This window comes from Prionailurus bengalensis, chromosome C2 (genome assembly GCF_016509475.1).
Source record: "Prionailurus bengalensis isolate Pbe53 chromosome C2, Fcat_Pben_1.1_paternal_pri, whole genome shotgun sequence".
In the NCBI taxonomy this organism is placed as follows: Eukaryota; Metazoa; Chordata; class Mammalia; order Carnivora; family Felidae; genus Prionailurus; species Prionailurus bengalensis.
Window position 1 is genome coordinate 32,795,069 of NC_057350.1, and position 21,358 is coordinate 32,816,426.

At 38.0% G+C, this 21,358-nt stretch overlaps 1 protein-coding gene and 1 pseudogene across 5 annotated transcripts in view; one reads left to right on the top strand and one right to left on the bottom strand.

Annotated features, from left to right (window-relative positions):
- The window catches only part of ROBO1 (roundabout guidance receptor 1), a 1,145,602-nt gene that overhangs the window by 721,339 nt on the left and 402,905 nt on the right, over positions 1-21,358 (bottom strand). The window lies entirely within an intron of this gene.
- On the top strand, positions 15,919-16,671 carry LOC122491307 (annotated as a pseudogene).

Here is a 21,358-nt window from a genome sequence, read left to right on the forward strand (position 1 = left end):
ATTCCAGTAATTGCTTGATGTTATCATTATTTGTTGATTTGGAACCTGAATTAAGTAATCCTACACCAACAAAGAGGTAAATTTACTTATGAAATTCAGGCATAAATTGTACAGATGACTACCTTTAAAAATTACATTTAATATTCTTTTGCCTCTGTCAAACAGAACCAGTCATGGTTTCAAAAGTGATTTATTTTACTCTCATGAACAATTCTCAGAAAACTGCCAACTTCATTCCTGAAATTGCCTATTTGCTTACTGTTGTATCACTTTATCACACATAGTATGATCATTTTGCACAAAATATTTGCTTATTTCTAATTTTTCTTGCCAGTAACTGTGTCAACTACTTACCAGATTTGGAGTTAACCATATAGTTTCAAGATATGTTTTATTTTCGTTTAACGTAATTCAATAAACATGGTGAAGACCTTTGGTGAGTGAACTATGAATACAAAATTAGAGAAGTCTTTGTTCCAAGAGAACCTACTCTCCTACTCTGTTGTATTAAATTGAGCTTCACACAGAAAGCTGTTACCCAGAAGAGTCTAGATCAGTCTTCCCCTTGAAAATAATGATGATAACACCTATGTTGAGCTATAAATTACAAAATTCATGTGAAGTTCTTGGCTCTTAGTGGTATTCAATAAATATAATCATTTTTAATGATTTTCTCCAGGAACTAAAAATAACCTAGTCAAGACTACACATTGCAGAAGATTCCATCATATAATAAGATAAAAATTAAATATTTTATTTCATGTTGGTTAGGAGGCAGTAAATAATTTTAATAATGTCATTTTTTCTTTTTTTTTCTTTTTAGAGTTTATTTTTCTTGAGAGAGAGGGAGAAAGAGAGAGCGAGGGAGGACAGAGAGAGGAAGAGACAGAATCCCAACCAGGCTCTGCACTGTCAGCACACAATCCCACTTGGGGCTCAAACTCACAAACCATGAGTTCATGATCTGAACCGAGACGGAGCTAGAACACTTAACCGACTGAGCCACTCAGATGCCCCAATGACGTTGTCATTTTTTAACACAGTTTGAAAAGCTACTCTTTGAGGATTATCTCCTTAGTAGGATAAGCATGACAAAAAAAATTAGTATAATCTCTATAGGCACACCTTATGTTTGCCAACAAATGGTGTTCTACTGTTTGCTCACCTTATTTACAACCTGTATCGCTAATAACATTGAATATTCCTTGAATTTTGGCAAAAATTATGTTCAGTAAAAAAAGAAAACAGAACCACAGCAACAAAAGATACTAAGGTCACATACTAAATATTCTCCCATGTTGCCAAATTCACTGTAGTTTTGTCCTTGGATCCTTCCCATCCCTTGATACGTCTCTACATGGATGCTAGGACGCGTGCCTCTCCTGGCTTTGTCCCTACGTCTCTGTCTGCCCCTTTTCAGTCTCATTTTATTTGCCAGCATCTTCTCAACTTCTATGCACACACTAAACTTCTTCCCTTTTCCATTTCTATACTCATCGGCTTGATGATTTCCTCTGGCCTCATGAATTTAAATACCAAGGAACGTCCTCAAATTTATATTTCTATTCCGATTTCTCACCTGAACTCCACACTGTGGTGTGCACCTGCCAACTTCACATGTCTGTGTGCATAGCTAATAATGTCTCAATTTCACCACATTCAAAAACAACTCGGATTTTACATCCCTGCAGCCTTTTTCTTTTCGGTAACAGGCAACTCCATTCTTCTTGCCATTCAGGCTCAAGACTTTGAAACCTTGACTCATCCTCTCACCCCACAAACAACCCTCCAGTTCAACAACAAATACTACTGATTATATCTCCAAAAGGTGCCTAGATTCTTCACACTGCTGGCTCTTTCTACTACTCCAGCCACGATCTGAGCCACTCTCGCACGGCTTGTTTATTGCAATAGCCTCCAGACAGTTCTCTCTGCTTCCACCCTTCCATCTCTTCTCGATGCAGCAGAAGCAATGATAATTTTCAGTGCAAGTCAGCTCATAATACTCTTCTGCTCCACGTGTTGGTAGTAGACTGCAAGGTCCTATTTGATCTTCCCTAGTCTTACACCTCTGACTTCTTGTGCCCTTTCTTCCCCTTAGTCATTCTTCTCCACACACTCTGGCCTCCTTGCTTTTCCACAGAAACATCAGGAACATACCTGTGTGCTACTGTCTTTACACTTGCTGGCGAACACAGGGCTCACTCTCTCTCCGTCTGCACGCATGTACAGTTGTCTTATTCCCTAGTCAACAAATGTGGAATTACAACCTAATCCTGCCCTCCCTGAGGACACCCCCACTTCTCTTTTCTGCTTTGTTTTTCTCCTTGGCACTCATCAACATCTGAAACACTACACACGTTACTTTTTTTGTACTTTTGTATCGTCCACATTCTCCCAGTAAAATGTTAAGCTTTCTGAGGGCCAAGATTTTGGTCTGTTTATTGCTGTATGCTTGATCAATGCCCATGTGCAACCTCTAGAAGGCACTCAAAAATATTTGTTATAGAAGTGAATAAAGTTTACAACTTGTATAGTTATTTAAGGAACATATCTTTTATTCCTGTTTTGTGTCTTTAACACTATAGTTTCTGTAGGTCTAGAATATTTCTTGTTCTTGGCTAACTTTAAATTCTCTCCGATGACGTTGATCTTATAATTTAATGACAGACTCATCTAATTCCAAATTTATACATTCCCTGCATCTTGGACCCACCTACTTGGCCGGTGGGATAGCCTGTTTGCTCTGCTGACCTTGTCTGAAGTGACTTGCTGTCCCAACCACCCAGTGTCTATCATTGAGTTTCTCCACACCAATTTACATGAGCCTGGCTGGAGTTTTTTCCATCAATTTAATGGACTTGTCTATCTTACGTCTGGATGCACCCCAAAAGATAGCACCTGCCTCATCCCCAAAGGCATGTCTGATTCCATTTCTCTGTTCTGTGGAGCCTGCTTCTTACTGTTGCAATTTTCCCCAGTTATGTTGCAAGATCCAAGTTTGCAGAGTGCCTGACTCCTGCTTTTGTGATTTTTCTTTCACTGCCTCAGGTACAAGCCAGTTCAGGTGAACTTGGATCTTGGCCCGAGTGAGGGAAGGGAGAACTTCTGGAGCTCAAAACCTCATGTTACCAGGAAAAGGGAAATGTGAGAGCTCTGGGTTCAGGATACAGACGACTGTGAGTTGTAGTTCTGAGTCCGACAGACCCCTTGAATGTACACCTAATGGTGGTTTGTCTTGGCTCTCTTCACCTTAAGAGAGAGAGAGAAAATCTCTCCTCTTAGGATGTTAAGAAGAAAACTTCAGCCAGAAATGTATCTTTGTACTACCTTTTACTATTTCCCATTTCTTAAATTTTTTTTTTCAACGTTTATTTATTTTTGGGACAGAGAGAGACAGAGCATGAACGGGGGAGGGGCAGAGAGAGAGGGAGACATAGAATCGGAAACAGGCTCCAGGCTCTGAGCCATCAGCCCAGAGCCTGACGCTGGAACTCACGGACCGCGAGATCGTGACCTGGCTGAAGTCGGATGCTTAACTGACTGCGCCACCCAGGGGCCCCTTTTTTTTTTTTTTAATTTTTTTTTTCTATTTCCCATTTCTTAGAAGCTAGGAATGCAAAGTTGTTTTTCTCTTTTCTTTTTGTTTCTTTTCTTTTCTTTTCTTTTCTTTTCTTTTCTTTTTTCTTTTCAAGACCAGGTCTTGTGGGAAAAACATACATAAACACTCTTCACGAATTCCATGAAGTGTTATAATTAAAACGTGAAAAGGAAGTATATTGGAGTTTGGCAGGAAAAGAAAAAAAAAAACATGTGCAAACCTAAGGAGGCTAGCAAGATCCTAGTATTTCTGGGGGACTTCTAGAGTTCAACATGGCTGATATAGAGTGAATACAGGGAAGTAAACAGACTAAGAGTTAGGCAGATTTGATTAGACAATTCCTAGACAGAGAAGCCAAAATAAATCACTCTGAGGTATTTTAGAGGATACACTGATTCCTCAGTAATTATATAAATGCAAGTAAAATCACAGTGTGATATCATCATGCACCCATTCAATTAACAAAATTTAGAGATAGGTAAATCCAAGTATTGGTGAGGGCATGGAAAATCAGTAACTCTCATGAATTCCTAACTCATAGAACCATCTGGAAATAAATCTGGGTGTACTGAATGCATTAGGTATGCATGCAGCATGTCACTGGAATGGAATCTCTGGTAGAAGTGTTTTTGCGCCATAAGCTCAGGAAATGACTGCTTTGAAGAAATCAGTAGTTGGTTGGATGCAGGAATTATGGCTGTAAAATAATAAAACTAATGTCCATGCACCACCAAAAAGGTTTCTGGGGAGGATTCAGATTAATTTGGACAGGCAACTGAGGCTTTGATTTCTTGTGTCATTTCCATCTGACATTGTACTCCATCACCACATTCATTTCACATCTTAGCAGTTACTCCTGTATTTTTCTCTTTTTTTAATGTTTATTTTTGAGGGGGGGGGAAGAGAGAGACAGACAGAGTGTGAGTGGGGGAGAGGCAGAGAGAGAAGGAGACATAGAATCTGAAGCAGGCTCCAGGCTCTGAGCTGTCAGCACAGAGCCCGACACAGGACTCAAAACCACAAACCTTGAGATCATGACCTAAGCCGAACTCTGATGTTTAACCAACTGAGCCACTTAGGCAGCCCAACTACCATATTTTTCTTCATTCATTCATTTCCTACTGGCTCTCTCTGTCTTGTTGTCTCACTGTAATGTTTACTCCAACTACCGTACTTACATTCAACTTTTAACCCATTTATTTGTAATATTTTATTTCACATACTTTTCCATCAAAATTCTGATTGATATTTTTATTCCAGTAATTCATTCTTTTTATAACTGGAAAAATAACATACCATTCATACTTTATTACATTAGAGGCTTCTTCTGTTATTTCTACCCATGAAAATTATAGTCCGGTATGTTATTTTTTGTTCAATCAGCATAACAATTAGGTGGAAAATGTAATCAGGACATTTTCCTGAAGCAGGTGACTTGGGAATAAATGAGAAAGGAGGGCCTTCTAACTGATGGGAAACTCAAAGGCACACAAATAGGTAGCATAGGATGGAAAGTTGGCTAGATTTAGCTAGAGGGGAGAGTCGGTCTGTAGTGGGAAAAGATAAAATTAGAGAGGTACAAAAGTGCCAGTTGACAGAAGACCTTGAATTAAAAGCCAAGAGTTTAGACTTGATATAGTAGGAGTAGCTGATTCTTGAGCAGGAAGGTGATGTGATAAAAATGGCATTTGCGGAATATTATTTTAGCAGCTTACAAAGGAATAATTGTAGCAAAAGGAGACAGGAATTAGGATCACCAGCAAAGAAGTTATTGTAACCCTTGTTTGAACAGAATAGGTCTGAAGTCATAGGGAAAAGGCCAAAACGATGAATATGTCAGATGCTATAAAGCAAGAGGTTTCAAATCTTGGTTCTTAGATCACCTATTTCAGAATCACCTGGAATGTTGTTAACAATTCATATTTTTATACTACATGCCTAAACTCTTTAATGTTGTTCTTGTCAGGAGAGGACTGGGAATGAGCATTTTAACAGGTTCCCTGTGTGATTTTTTTTTTCACATGCAAGTTCGAGAAGTTCTGCTCTAGAGGAAGAATTAAGAGAACACGGTAGCTATACTTGGGGATAAAGGAGGGAAAAAAAGAGTACAATGATTATATGACAGCCAACCAGGACTCAGGAAAACATGATAGAGCAATCAATAGAAAAAAATTAAAAGATATTATTTTTTAGAGGAGTTTTAGGTTTACAACAAAACTGGGCAACAGTACAGAGAGTTCATATATACCCCCTGCCGCTATATACCCACAGCCTCCCACATTATTAACATCCCCTATTGAGCAGTGCACTTGTTACAATTGGTGAACCTATGTTGATACATCCTTCTCACCCAACATCCACAGCTTACACTGGTTTCACTCTTGGTGTCGAACCAAATATCGGTTTGGAAAAATTCATACTGACATGTGTCCACCACTATAATGTCATACACAGTAGTTTAGCCCTAAAAATCTTCTGTGCTTTGCTTATTCATCTCTTCCTCCTCCTGAACTCCTAACAACCACTGATACTTTTCCAGAATGTCATATAGTTGGAACGATACAGTATGCAGCCTTTTTAGATTGGCTTCTTTCACTTGGTAATATGCATTTAAGGATTGACAGCTCATTTCTTGAGGTTGCTGAATAACAGTCGATGGTCTGGATGTACTACAGCTTATGTATTACTCACTTACAGAAGGGCATCTTGGTTGCTTCCAAATTTTGGCAATTTGAACAAAGCTGCTATAAACATTCATGGAGAGATTTTTGTCTGAATATACGTTTTCAACTCCTTTGAGTAAATGACTGCTGGATGGCATGTGTAGTTTTTTAAGAAACCACCAAGCTGTCCTCCAAAGTGAAGGTACCCTTTTGCATACCCACCAGCCACAAATGACAATCGAAATTTAAAGTCAACTTTTATCATAGCACAAATCATGGTAGAAAAGCATTCATGGTAGGAAAGATGCTGAGGTGTGTTACTAACATATTAGAATCAAAATGGACAAAAGTCCTCACAGAAATAGACTTGAGACAATGAGAGAACTAGTGGGAGTATTCAGCATTAAACACAGATATTTTGAAAGTATTGCAGTATTGATGACATCTGAAGCCATTAAATACTGGATGTTGTTTTACATGAAAATATAGGGTCTAAGACATAGGTGTCCCCACACTAAGTGGTGGACAGAAGAAGTGTCAGAAGACATAAGTTGCTTCTTTTCCCGAACTTGACTTGAGACAGTGAAACCTTGGAGTGCTTACAAAAACTCAGCTTCCAGGGTCCCAATCCAGAATTGACTCAGAATGTCTAGGAGAAAAGTATAGGAATTGGTACTTGGCAAGTTTCTCAGGTGACTTTTATGATTTCTCAGAGGCTGATTGTTTCCTATTGAAATTCATAATTTTAGAACAGTCCACAGAAGGATGGATGTGGTATATGTTGAGATAATACAGGTATAAAATATAGACGTTTTTCTAGGCATGGCTAAGTGACATTCCATAAGGTGCAGACAGAAGTACTCTTCCAGATTAAAATGGAACAGTGGTTCTCCGTTTGAGGTGATTTTGTTCCCCAAAGGACAGTTGGTAACATCTGAAGACGACTTTGATTGTCACAAATTGGGGTGGGGGCAAGTACTTCTTGCATCTAGTGGGTACAATGCAGTGATGCTGTTAAACATCCCACAATGCAAAGGACAGCCCTCACCTTCCCACAGCAAACAAATGTTGGCACAATATATTGACAGTAATAAGATAGAAACCATAAAATAAAGAGGAAAAATAGTTAAATTCAATATGTGAATCTAGTTTGGATTATAATTTAAAATAAAAAATAATACTGGGGCATCTGGGTGGCTCAGTTGATTAAGCATCTGACTCTTGATTTCAGCTCAGGCCATGATCTCCTGGTTCGTGAGTTTGAGCCCCGCATCGGGCTCTCTGCTGACAATGCAGGGCCTGCTTGGGATTCTTTCTCTCCCTCTCTCTCTGCTCCTCCCCTGCCCATGACCTCCCTCCCTCTCTCTTTCTATCTAATAAATAAATAAATAAACATTAAAAAAAATAACATTGGCAGCAGCTATAAAAGACCTTCTCAGGACTTTTGGGGTATTTGTGCATGGGCTATCCAGTATATAATAGAATCACTGTTATTCTTCTAAACTGTGATATAATTATGGTTAGAAAAATGAACACTTTTCTTTAGGATATGCATGTTGAAGTCTGAAACTAGTTTCAAATGACAGAGCAAGGAAAGCAATGTACACATATGCATATGTATCTTTAAAGAAGAGATGACATAATTGTGATAAAATGTCAAGTTTTAATACAGAAAGAGGAACATAAACGTTCACTTATTTTTCTGTCAATTTTTTGGTATGTTTGAAATTTGTCATAAAAAAGTTGTGGAAAGTACCATTCGATGTATTTTGACAATGTATATTTGGGATTTGAACCAAGGGGCTCCTTATGGTTTGTTTGATCCTGAAATCATTTTTTCCTGCCATCTTTCTACTGCATTAGACCATTCCCACCACCACTTGTTCTCAGTCATTTAAAATCTCTGAGATGCATTTGCTGATAGGAACAGAGGTATAACCAGGGCACATGTGACTCAATGAAGAATCTGACAGCTATGGACAGTCTTCTATTTCATGTCTCTTCCCTCTTTGTTTCATCTAGATGGCTTTTGCTCTCTGGGGGCAAAGGATCCCAGACTGCCTCACTAGAGGGAAGTCTTTCACTTCCACTCTCGGGTCTAATTACCTGCACGGTACCTATGAGTGGGAGGTTACCCAGTGGCTTTCAAAACATGTCCTTGGGGCAACAAAATAGGAAGAGAGATAAAGACCCACATGGTTTTGCTTTCACTGGAATTATCTAAACCCGACCACAGCCACTTCCTAATCGTGAGGTGATAACTCGAGTGACTGCATTCCATGGTGAAGCTGTCACCTCTCTGGCCCTCTCCTTGCTCTGTCTTGCATTCCAGGGCCATCAGCAATTTTGCTGAAACAGGTCTTTCAGCTTTGGACAGTTTATAAGCTGTTGCCACGTTTATTAAGGTTACTGTGGCTTTTTCACTGTTGCTAAAACTCTAAAAATATTTCTCAGTGTTTCATAGTGCCCTCACATACTGGGGTACTTTGTAGATACTTGATGCTTTGGTTGAGCACACGTTTGAAATATAGTAGATTCTACAACTGGCCAAAATATTCAAATACTAATGATAGGTTAATATGAGGGGGATTCATTGAGAATTAGGTCAAGAGTAATTTTTGAGAAGAGTCTGATTAAAGTCAATTTCATATACACCAAATCCTAGATAAACAGATGCACTAATATAAATTTATAAATTTATGACATATATTATATATACATATATATACATGCATGCATATATGCAAATGTATATATGACAAATCCTAGATAAATAGATGACCGATATACATTTGTTGAATTTATTTTCTTGCTTTTGATGTAAATGGTTATATGTTGGTTACTATTTATATTTGTAGAGAAATATAGTCATCCCTCAGTGGGGTGAATAGAAGTATGTTGGAATTGCTTTTGAATTCCGTTGTCATGATGATATAGAAAATTATGTCTTAAACAGGTAGGCTGGTTCTTAGTTGCATTTTATATGACTTTTATCAGAACATGAAGTACTTTTTTAACTCTTCAAAAAAGTACTTTTCTTTTTCTTATGTCTGAACACATGATGCTTCAAACAGTAGTCTCCGTAAATGCTGAGTAACTAAGTGAATATTCCCAAGCTTTCTTCTCTTTTTTTCTGTGTAGGGATCAAGTCACTTCTTAAAAGATGTTCAATGTTATGTGAGCATCAAATTTCTAAATGAAGCCCGACTCTTGAAATAAGATTTCCTAAATTAAAAAGGTTCCGATACGAAGCTCTATTTCCTAACAAGAGCTACACAAATATGTTCACCATCTTAGATCACTGAAGTATATCATATAAAAATTATCATTTTGCAAAATGACACATATTCTAGAATCATATGTATATGTATTTTACTAATGATTATTTTAAAGTCATTCAGAAAGAAGAGCTCAGTTATACTTTACATTTAGAGATGAAAGTTTTCTAATAGTTACTTTATTTCAGGCTATGATAATCATATATGATTTAAATGTAGACAGTCAAAACATACAATTTAATTTAATGCTTTCCTGGAGTTCATAGTATGGTGATGCGTAAAGAAAATACAAAAAATAGTATGTAGGTTTTTTGTTTTTTGTTTTGTACAGCAAAAGCATGTGTAGATATATATTGTTTTATAGACAGAGGTCTGGAAAGGAATATACCCCAGGGATTGATAATACAGAAGGAATAGGGGGTGTTGTAATTCTTCTTTGTGTTTAGTTTTATTTTCTAAGTATTTCAATAAACATACATTAAATAGTAATGTGTGTGTCTATGCCTTAGGATTCTGTGAAAAATCTAAACCTCTCTAATGTGTCGGCATGTTTGTTGGACTTAAAATATTTTTGATGACAGTCAAGGTCAAATATTAGTTTGCCTGTGGCACAGCCTAAATTATCCTCTCAACAAATTGTACCAAATAATAATGATGTGATAGGTAAATAGGGCTCGTTGTCACTAAATTAAGAAAGGATTTAACTTCTAAGTAAGATCTGATCCATCAGACAATTTCAGTATACTGAAGTACAGACAATAGATGGCAACGCAGTTTGCATATTGGCAAAAACATCTCAGAACCCTTGCGGTTGAGGCAGGGTCAGAGAATCCCTGGCAAACAGGTGAACCTACCGGGAACCACCACAAGCAGAAGCAGAAAATGGGGTGAAGTTTCGCTAAAGTGTAATGACAAACGTAGAATATAACATTCCAACGTCAAGGAAGAAAAGTAGTTGGCTCATTCGCCTGAGCACACCAATAATAAATAAAGAGGTTCATTTTCAACAAGAGTACTGAGTGAACCATGAACTTAAAACCCCATGGAGTATACTGTGAATAGAAGACTCAGGTAGGGCAGAGTACAGACTATATTATTTTTGTTACATTGAGGTATGCATAGATAATAACACATATATCAGAAACATCTTGTATCACAGTCAAAATGACGATATATGCATTTATTTGCACTTCTTACCTGTGAGGTAGTTTTCCTTCCAAACATTCAGCCTTTTTTTTTTTTTTTTTGAGGTGGGGAGGGAAGATAGGAGAAACACAACAGTGGAGAAAGCGTCATAATATAGGTGCGTACACAGTGATTTGGAGACAGAATCAAGTAATGCTAACTGGGATTTGCAGAAGGCCTCTCATCGGAGGTCATGTTTGTACTGAACTTTGAATTATAAACTGTTTTCAATCTCTAATGACAACCATCTCAGACGGTCATTTGGCTGTCAGCAGAAGTTACCAGTGAGTCATATACTTTATGTTTTTGAGGGGAAAAGAGACAAATACGTTAGAAACTTCATATGCACGTGGTGAAGCTAATGTTTGCATGCATCCACCCATTTCCAAAGGGACAGAACACACGAGATTTATTATCAAAGTTCCAAGTTTCTTCTCCAAGACAGGCTTAATTATGACCAAAAATAATTCAATTTAAAACCCCAAAGTCTCATTGGAAAAATAATATCAATCGAATCTACATATTAACATTCCTCAGCTTTAATAAAACATTCAAACAACATATTATTGTTGGCCAAGCACAATAATTGGCCACAAAACCCAGCCAAGTCTTTGTTTTTATTTCAGATTCTGACTCTACTTGAGGAGGTAACGCTGAAACACCTTTGTAAAAGAACTAGAATATCTGTGGTATTTTAGCATGAGCATTCATGAGCTACAGATTTGTTTCATTTATGACCTATGTCTAATAAAAGTGATAGAGTCAAAGAGCGTTAAGAAGCCCATGAAGTAAAGACTTGTTCATATTCATGAGGATATTGAAGCCGAGAGAGAATTTCAGTAACTTCTTCATCAAATAGAGCATTAACCAAATGTTTATATGGGTTCAGCACTTCAATAATTGTTGGGAACTTTAATACCTTACTTTTAATAATGGACAGTCAACTAGTAAGAAAATCAACAAGAAAATAGGAGACTTGAATAGCATTATAAGCCAGCTAGAACTAACAGACATCTATGGGATACTCGACAACAGCAGAATTATATATATTCTTCTCAACTGTGCATAGAACAATTTTTTAGGATAGACCATATGCCGGGCATAGAACAAACCTCATGAAATTTAAAATAATAATGATAATATAATAATAATAATAATAATAATAATAATAACAACAATAATAATAATAATAAGTATTCTCCAGTCATAATGGAATGAAATTAGAAAACACTAACAAAAAGAAATCTGGGAAACTCATAGTTATGTATAAATTATACAACACAGTCTTAAATTGCCAATGGGCCAAAGGAGAAATCGCAAGGGAAATCAGAAAATACTTTTGAGAGGAATAAAACTAAAGACATACAATGTACTGAAACTTACAGGACTCAGCTAAAGTAATGCTCAGAGGGAAATTTTATAGCTATAAATGCCTATATAGACAGAGTATATATACATATAAACATGTATACATATATGCATATAAATACATATGCAGAAAGAGAGAGAGAGAGAGAAAGATCTCACATTAACAACGTAACCTTCTACCTAAGACACAGGAAAAAGAAGAGCAAAGTAAACTTACGGAAGCAGAAGGAAGTAAATAATAAAGATTACAGTGGAAATTACTGAACTACAGAAAAGAAAAAAAAATAGAGAAAAATCAATGAAGCCAAAAGCTGATTCTTTGAAAAATTCAACACAATTGACAGACCTTTAGCTAGACTGAGCAAAAGAAAGTGGGGGTGGGAGTAGGAGGTGGGGGGAGAAAGAGAGAAGATTCCAATTACTAGAATCAGAAATATAAGCTAGAACAGTGCTACACCTTTAAAAAATTACAATAGTAGGATATATGCCAGTATAGTAAATAACTTAGATGAAATGGACACATTCCTAAAAAGAAACACTTTAAAACTGACTCAAGAAGAAACACACCTGAACTTCTAACATGCAAAGAGACTACCTTAGAAATTTTAAAATACCCTCCCCCAAAAGTTTAAACCCAGATGGTTTCACTGATGAATTCTACTAAACATTTTAGAAAAAACTAATACCACCTTTTCACAAAATATTTAAAAAAAAGCAAACAAAGAGGAGGAAAACTCCCCAACTCATTTTAGGAGGTTAGTATAACTCTGATACTCAAAACCAGACAAAGACATAATAAGAAAAGAAAAAGGATATCACGAATGAATATCCCTTGTGAAAATCTTCAACAAAATACTAGCAATCTGAATACAGCAGCACACACACATACACAGCACTAAATGGGATTTATCCCAGGAATTCAAGGTTGGTTTAGCATCCAAAAAATCATTAAGGTAATACAACATATAAGTGGGACAAAAACAGAAACAAAAACAAAAACCATGATCAACTATATAGACACAGAAAAAACATTTGAAAATATTCGAAACTCTTCCATGCTAAAAAAAAACTAAAACAATAGGAATAAAAAAGATTTTCCTCAGACTTATGAAGGACATCTACAAAAAACCCGTATCATGATTAACGGTAAAGGCTAGGTGCTTTCCTCCTAAGATCAGAAAAAACGAAAAAGACGTCTGCTCTCTTCACTCCTATTTAATACTGTACTGGAACCTATAACAAGGACATCTAGGCAAGAAAAAGAAATCAAAGGCATCCAGATTGAAAAAAAATACAAAACTATCCTATTCATACTTGATATTATCTCATTTATAGAAAATCGTAAGCAATCTATAGAAAATCCTACGATTGGTCTTTTCAACAAATGGTGCTGGGACTTTTTGTATATTTACATGCAAAAGAAATAAATTAGACCCTTATTTCACAGCATATACAAAAATTAAAAGTAAATCAAAGACCTAAATAGAAAAACTAAAATTATACAACTCTTTTTTAAAAAAAAATTAATGTTTATTTTTGAGACAGAGACAAAGTGCAAGAGGAGGAGGTGCAGAGAGAGGGAGACACAGAATCCAAAGCAGGCTCTGTCAGCACAGAGCCGGAAGCAGGGCTCGAACCCACAAACCGCGAGATCATGACCTGAGCCGAAGTCAGATGCCTAACCAACTGAGCCACCCAGGCGCCCCCCAAATTATACAACTCTTAGAAGAAACACAGGGATGAATCTACATGACTTCAGATATTACCATGGAGTCTTAGATATGACAAAAGTGTCAACAACAATAAGGAAAACAGATAAATAGGACCTCATCAAAATTAAAACACTTTGTACTTCAGGGGTGCCTGGGTGGCTCAGTCGGTTGAGTGTTTGACTCTCAGGTCATGATCGCACAGTTCGTGACATCAAGCCCCACGTCAGGCTCTGTGCTGAGTGTGGAGTCTGCTTGAGATTCCCTCTTTCCCTCTCCCTCTGCCCCTCCCCTGCTCTTGCTCTCTCTCTCAAAAATAAAATAAAAATTAACAAAATAAACAAAACCAAAAACACTTTGTGCTTCAAAGGACACCATAAAAAAGTGAAAATGTAACCCAAAGAATGTGAGAAAATATTTGTAAATCATATATCCGATAAGGAATTTGCACTTAAATATATAAATAATACTTAGGATTCATAATAAAGAGACAAATAGACTAATTAATAAATGGGCAAAGGATCTGAATAGACATTTCTTCAAGGGGGATATACAAATGGCCAATAAACACATGAGAAGATGCTCAACATCATGGTCATCAAGGAACTAAAAATTGAAACCAAATGTGATACAAATTCACACCCACTGGGATGGTTATAATGGAAAATACAGACAATAACAAGTGTTGGTGAGGATATGGAAAAATTAGATCTTTCATACATTACTAGTGGGGATGTAAAATCGTGTAGTAACTTGAACAACACCCTGGAAGTTCCTCAAAATGTTAAACATGGAGTTTTGCCTTAGCAATTCCACTCCCAAGAAAAATGAAAACTTATGCCCACATGAAAACTTGTACACAAATATTCTCTGCACCTTTATCACAAAAGCCAAGGTGGAAACAACATCAACTGATGAATGGTTTTTAAAGCATGGTATATCCACACGATGGAATATTATTTGGCCATAAAAAATAATGATGTACAGATACACACTACAACCTGGACAAACCTTCAACACGTGATGTTAAGAGAAAGAAAGAACCTAGGCACCAAAAAACCTTTACATGATTGCATTTATATGAAATAGACAGAATAAACAATTCTATGGAAACAGAAAGCAGATCTGTAGTTGTTTGGGGCTGGTGGAACTGGAAAATAGATGTGCAATAGCTGAAGGACATAGGAATTTTTTTGAAATGATGAAAATGTTCTAAATTGGCCATGGTAAATGTTGTATAGGAGTATTCTAAACCACTGAGAGCTATATACTTTTTTCAAATGGGTGAGGTGCAAGGTACATGAATTACCTCATAAAAATCTTCTTACAAATGCTATTTTAGGCTTCTAACCAGACAAATGCAAACTGTGATTAAATAAATAATTTTGCTTTACAGTTTTGTATTGTCCCATGCATTTCAAACATATTAGTTCCTTTGATCTCAGAGACAACCATGAGAAGTAAAATTAAACTAGACGAAGTAGTTTTGGGAGCCACCAATGATCACTCAACTTTGTAGAGAGGTTTACTTTAAAAATATTTTTTTAGCATTTATTTATTTTTGAGAGAGAAGGGGAGAGAGAGAGAGAGAGAGAGAGAGGGAGCGAGCGAGTGGGGGAGGGGGAGAGAAAGACAGGAAGACAGAATTGGAAGCAGCTCCAGGTTCTGAGCTGTCAGCACAGAGCCTGAGGTGGGGGCTTGATTGAACTCACCAACCAGGAAATCATGACCTGAATCAAATTCAGAGGCTTAACCCACTGAGCCAGGCAGGTGCTCAGGAGAGGTTTACTTTAAAAGACAATCTATCTGTGGGGGGTCCTGGGTGGCTCATTTGTTTGAGCCCAGATTCTCCATTTCAGCTCAGGTCATGATGATCCCAGGGTCCTGGGATTAAGCCTTTCATCCAGTGACTCAGGGCTGAGGGTGAAGCCTGTTTAAGATTATCTCTCTCTCTCCTTCTGCCCCTCTCCTGCACTTATGTGCTCTCTCTAAAATTAAAAAGTAAAAAAATAAAAAAATAAATGATCAACCGTAAAGGGAGGGCACAGACAACTTTAGAAGGGAGCTGGTTGAGAAGGCTCCACCCGGTAGGGAGGCAGCCCAGAAGCACCTGTATGACCAGCCACACCATTTGGGCTGAGATCCTCAGCCAGCCTGAGGAGGACATCAAGAAGGTAATGGCGGACATGCAGAAGGTCCAGAGAGGGGAGAAGCACTGGCTGACTTTGGGTGACACTTCCCTTCCTTTCTTCAGTGATGGACCCCCAGGAGGAAGAGCAATGGAGGAGGGGGGGCAGCAGAGAGATCTTGATGCTAGGAGAGGTGGGGCAGGGGCTCCAGTCCCCACAGGGGTGACCCTCTGATCCTGCTGGGTCTCAATGAAAGATTAACCAGATATTTCAGTATCCAAATGAGAACAACCAGAGTTTCTTATTATGAAGGCTCCCTGCAAGAGGGCACCGAGTCCTGCCCTGGGGGCACCTTCCAGTCCAGCCACCCTGTGTCACCTGCGAGACCACCGGAAGAGGTCTCAGAGGATGCTCAGCCCCCACAGCTGGGACGAGAGAGATCCCAGGCACATAACTGCAGGCAGCAGCAAGAGGATCCCAGGGGTGTAACCCCAGCAGCCCTGGGGGGCCACCAGTGGCTGACCAAGTGCTGACCAAGGAGGAGCCTGTTCCAGAATTGCTGGAGCCTGGGGCCCCCGAAGCTTATCCTGTCTTTGAGCCAGTGTCCCTTGTCCTTAAGATAGCCCAGGTTGATACAGAGGACTGGTAGGGTACCCTCTCGCTCAAGCACATCTGCCTAAATGTCCCCAACCCCTGAGAAGCCGGACTGCCTGTCCTGTTGTACCAGGGGCCCCTTTGGCATTTTACAAATAAAGACCCTTTTGCCAAATAAATAAATAAATAAATAAATAAATAAATAATCAACTGCATTAATTGATATTCTTTTAAATGTCAAAATTTCATTCAAAGTTAAATTGCCGGGGTGCCTGGGTGGCTCAGTTAGTTGAGTGCGGGACTCTTGATTTTAACTCAGGTCATGATCCCAGGGTCATGGGATAGAGCCCCACCATGGGATCCACACTCAATGTGGAGTCTGCTTAGGATTCTTTCTCTCTCTCCCTCTGCCCCTCTCCCCTGTTTCCCCCTTAAATAAAAAAAAAATTAAATTGCCTGTATAGTTGGTAGTAATTAAGCAGCCCATAGATTTCTGGTTATGTTCCTTACATTAAGCAAAATTCTTTTTGTTGTTGTTGTTTTTAATTTGTTTGTTGGATTTTGAATAACGGTAAACAGAATGCCAAAAGGAGATTTTACTTTTCCAAAATCAAATTTTTGGTTAAGTTCCTAACCATTTTAGGATAACATTTCCCATAGTTGTTTCCATATAAGATTTTTGGTGAGTGTTCGATTCATCCCAGTTCAATTCAATTGTTTGAATACTATGTCTATTTTTATGACATCGTGACCTTTTTTTTTTAATGAAAGATAAAGCTATATAAAAGGTAACTAATTATCCAGTGATTATTTCTAATTAAAGGGATCTGATTAAAAAAAACTTTTGAGAAATTAAGAGTGCCGTGTGTCCTCTGCATACATGTCTGTACTAGTTCCCGTAGCTGGGAAAATGATTTAAAGTACAGTACGTGCAACCTGTTTTTCTGGTAATTACAAATCAAGACATATGTCTTTGCAACAGGAAGAAGCCAGCTGCCATTTTAAGCATTCCTCTGTCCCTGCTGACTTAATTCCATTACACAAAAGTCCCAACAAAGGTAATTTCGAACAGAGCATCCTCCTGGAAGATCTTTCTTTTGCTGAATTTCTTGAGTTTGAATTGTGGGACTACTAACTCGAAATGAAAGTATCCCATTAAACTGTTAGGTTTATTCTCCTTTAATACTCTAATCATCCCAGAAAGTCATAGAGGAAAAAAAAAATTCTGCACAATGTCGAGACAAATTATATTTTGCTTTTCTGTTCTCTTGCCTTTATCATTTAATTCATGAACTAAAAAGATTTATGAACACTCCTTGCTTATAAATTTGACAGATCCATTTCCCATTTATACACGTTTTAAATTCAAATACACAGAATAAAACTATTACACATATTGAAGAGAACTGATGCTATTTTTAAATTAGTCAATCTACTGATATTGTGGTATTTAGAAGGAGTTAAGAATATTAACTTTTAAACTTGTACGACTGAATAACATGAACTCTTCAGTAAGAAGTAGGCAGTTTGTTTTACTGACAAACTATTTTCCTAAGTGTCTGTTCATAACAGAAGTGTGAGACCAGAGCTAAAGTACATTGAGACGATATAGTTCATCGAATGTGTTATTTTCTTTATGTTCAGACTGTAGCATTCGCTATTTTCCAAACGTTTAGCTAGTTGATATTAGATATGAAGTACTATTATGAGTCCTTGAGACAAATTGTTAAGGATTTAGTGGGAGAGACAAATTGCTAAGTTATGCGAGAAATGCTATAGTAGATATATGATTAAATCAGAAGAGAAGGAAAAATTCATTCTGACTAGTTGAATCTGAATGAATTAATTTCACAGAGAAGAAAATGCATGCATGTGCGCGCGCGCGCACACACACACACACACACACACAATAATTTCCAAGTATGAGAAACCATACTTGGACTAGTCATGTGATTGCTTACTCTCATATAGAGTGATGGGAACTGCAATATGGTTGTATCCGATGATCTTTCACCTGCTTAATCCCTCAGTTCCCAAAAGTGCTAGGGCTAAATGCAGAGGGTTCTTTGTTATGCCTTGTTAAATAATTCTGATTTATTCAGTCAATGGGAAGTCACTAGGAAGCTCATAGGAGTTTTAGGCGGAGGGCTATCCACAGTGGAAGTGTGGAGGATGTACCAGAAGTTAGGTTCTAAAGGAATAAAAAATGAGTTATTTCCATAGTCTAGGAAAGGCACTACAATGCCACTGCTGCTGTCACTATGTCTACTTACTGCCACCACCAAGACCACCACCACTATTGGATAGAGTTCAATGAGTACTCACCATGTGCCAGGGACTCCTCTCAACTTTTAACACATATGATCAGAATTGATCCTCACCACAGTTTATACAGCATGGAGAATGATAAGGAACAGTCAGAACTACTTCTTTTCCCCCATTCTTTTCTGCACTATTGACTACCTCTTGGTCTCATCCAGATATCCAGGCTCTTGCCTTCTTCATGTGATCTCAGTCAACTTCCTCCTGACCTTTTCTGCTCCTTTGCTTTCCAAAGGTCTGATTTACTATCTGCACTGCCCTCACACACGTACCCCAATTACTCCATATCCCATCATGCCACCAGAGCTGCCTACTAGAATCCCAACATCAGATCAGTGCCATACCCCACATCACTGCTCTGCAATTACACATCTGAGTGCTCGGGATTATATCACTTAAATATGTTGATTGGCACAACAACAGTTCAAGGTTTCCAATCACAGCAGTGCTTTCGGCACCACTGACCAACTTTACAGATTTGTCATCAGCTCCGCGCTTACTTCCTGGCCTCCTTTGACACATTTGCCACAGCTCACGAGTTATCTACTCAAACTGGTAATGGACACCACTAAGCAGTGAATTTGTTAAACCTAATATATTCCTTCCCTACTTAAGGGTCTTTAGAAATAATAATAATAACAATAATATTAATAATAAATAATAGGTCAAATCTAGAGATGTAGATTTTGGAGTCACTGGCATATAGATCTTAGTGGAAACCATGTGAGTGAGTGGAATCACCGTTTTCATAAATGCATTTTATTCTCAAAAACACTACCCACAAATAGCATTTCCATAAATACTACCCAGGAGAGTAGTATCACACAGGTGCGGGTCTATAACCTGACATCTAAGAACTCCGAAAGTCAGTTTCCCATTCATACAACATCCACAGTACTTATATTTTTATTTAATGGCGAGAAGACATCGTTTTTTTCATTTTAGAAGAAAGGCTAACAAAATTAATCTTTGACCGGAATTAATCAATGACCAGAAGAGATTTTCAGGGCCTTCAGGGAAGTTTCATCAGACCAACCAGAAAACTACAACTTCCCTGAGTTAATACAATGTTTTCAAGACTCCGCTAGTTGTGCTCTGGCTTTAGGCCATTTCCTTTTTCTGGATTAATACAAAAGTTCTTTGTTCCTAGGCACTTTCAGTTTTGGCTGAAAGGGATTGATTTCTTTTCTTATGTATTCACATGAGCTGGGCAATGTGGAAGCCATGATAGGGTGTGTGTGTGCAACTTCTAGATTCATTAATTTGTCCCTCTATACCCGCTTCTGGAGGAGTTTGCCTTCATGACCATCAACATAAGATCAGAATACTACATAGAAGAAATGAGGAACTTTACCTTGAAGTTTAAGAAAATGTTTTAACCGGGGCACCTGAGTGGTTAAGTCAGCTAAGCGTCTGACTCTTGCTTTTGGCTCAGGTCATGATCTCACGGTTCATGAGTTTGAGTCCCGCACGGGGCTCCATGCTGACAGCATGGAGTCTGCTTGGGATTCTCTCTCTTCCCTTCTCTCTCTGCTCCTCCCCACTTGTGCACACACATGCTCTCTCTCTCAAAATAAAAATCAACTTAACTTAGGGGCGCCTGGGTGGCGCAGTCGGTTAAGCGTCCGACTTCAGCCAGGTCACGATCTCGCGGCCCGTGAGTTCGAGCCCCGCGTCAGGCTCTGGGCTGATGGCTCAGAGCCTGGAGCCTGTTTCCGATTCTGTGTCTCCCTCTCTCTCTGCCCCTCCCCCGTTCATGCTCTGTCTCTCTCTGTCCCAAAAATAAATAAAAAACGTTGAAAAAAAAATTAAAAAAAAAATCAACTTAACTTAAAAAAAAATAAAATCCCTTAACTTAAAGAATATCCTTCAAAAACATGCTCTTCTTTGTCTTCTTTGCCTGTTTCTAACAGGTAGCAAAAGCACACATTTTAATGATATTACTTTTGGTTTATAAAGCGGTGATAATAACTGCTCAGACCTTAGCAGTTTGTAAGTCGAGAGGCTTCTATATACACTTAAGGGACAAGCAAGTGTGTTGGACATCTCTCCCGTGAGCAATCACAATATGCGTTTCATGGCAGAGAGTTAATGGAAATGCCTCAGGTACTAAGCTAAAAAGTGAATCATTATGTCAATTAAAAACATTAATTGAGGTAATTACAAGAAGATCATAGTTAATATAGAATTTAGTTATAATTTAACCAATTATCTTCAGTCATACAGAAAAAATAATGGAGCTGTTTATCTAAAGTATTTACCTAACTGAAAGTTGCAACTACAGAGAGGCCACATTTACGCAGTGAAAATACGAATCTGAACTAGACCTTCCACAAGCCTCCTTGTAAAGTAATGAATCCCCTGAGGACAAGGTGGTTTGGAGAGAATACAAGACTTCTAAAACCATGATGATATATCGCCAAATCAGATTCCTTAATTTTGACTTTGTTTGAAACGAGTCTCATTTAAGTGTAATTGCTAACATCTAACACTAACCCTCTCTGGTTGT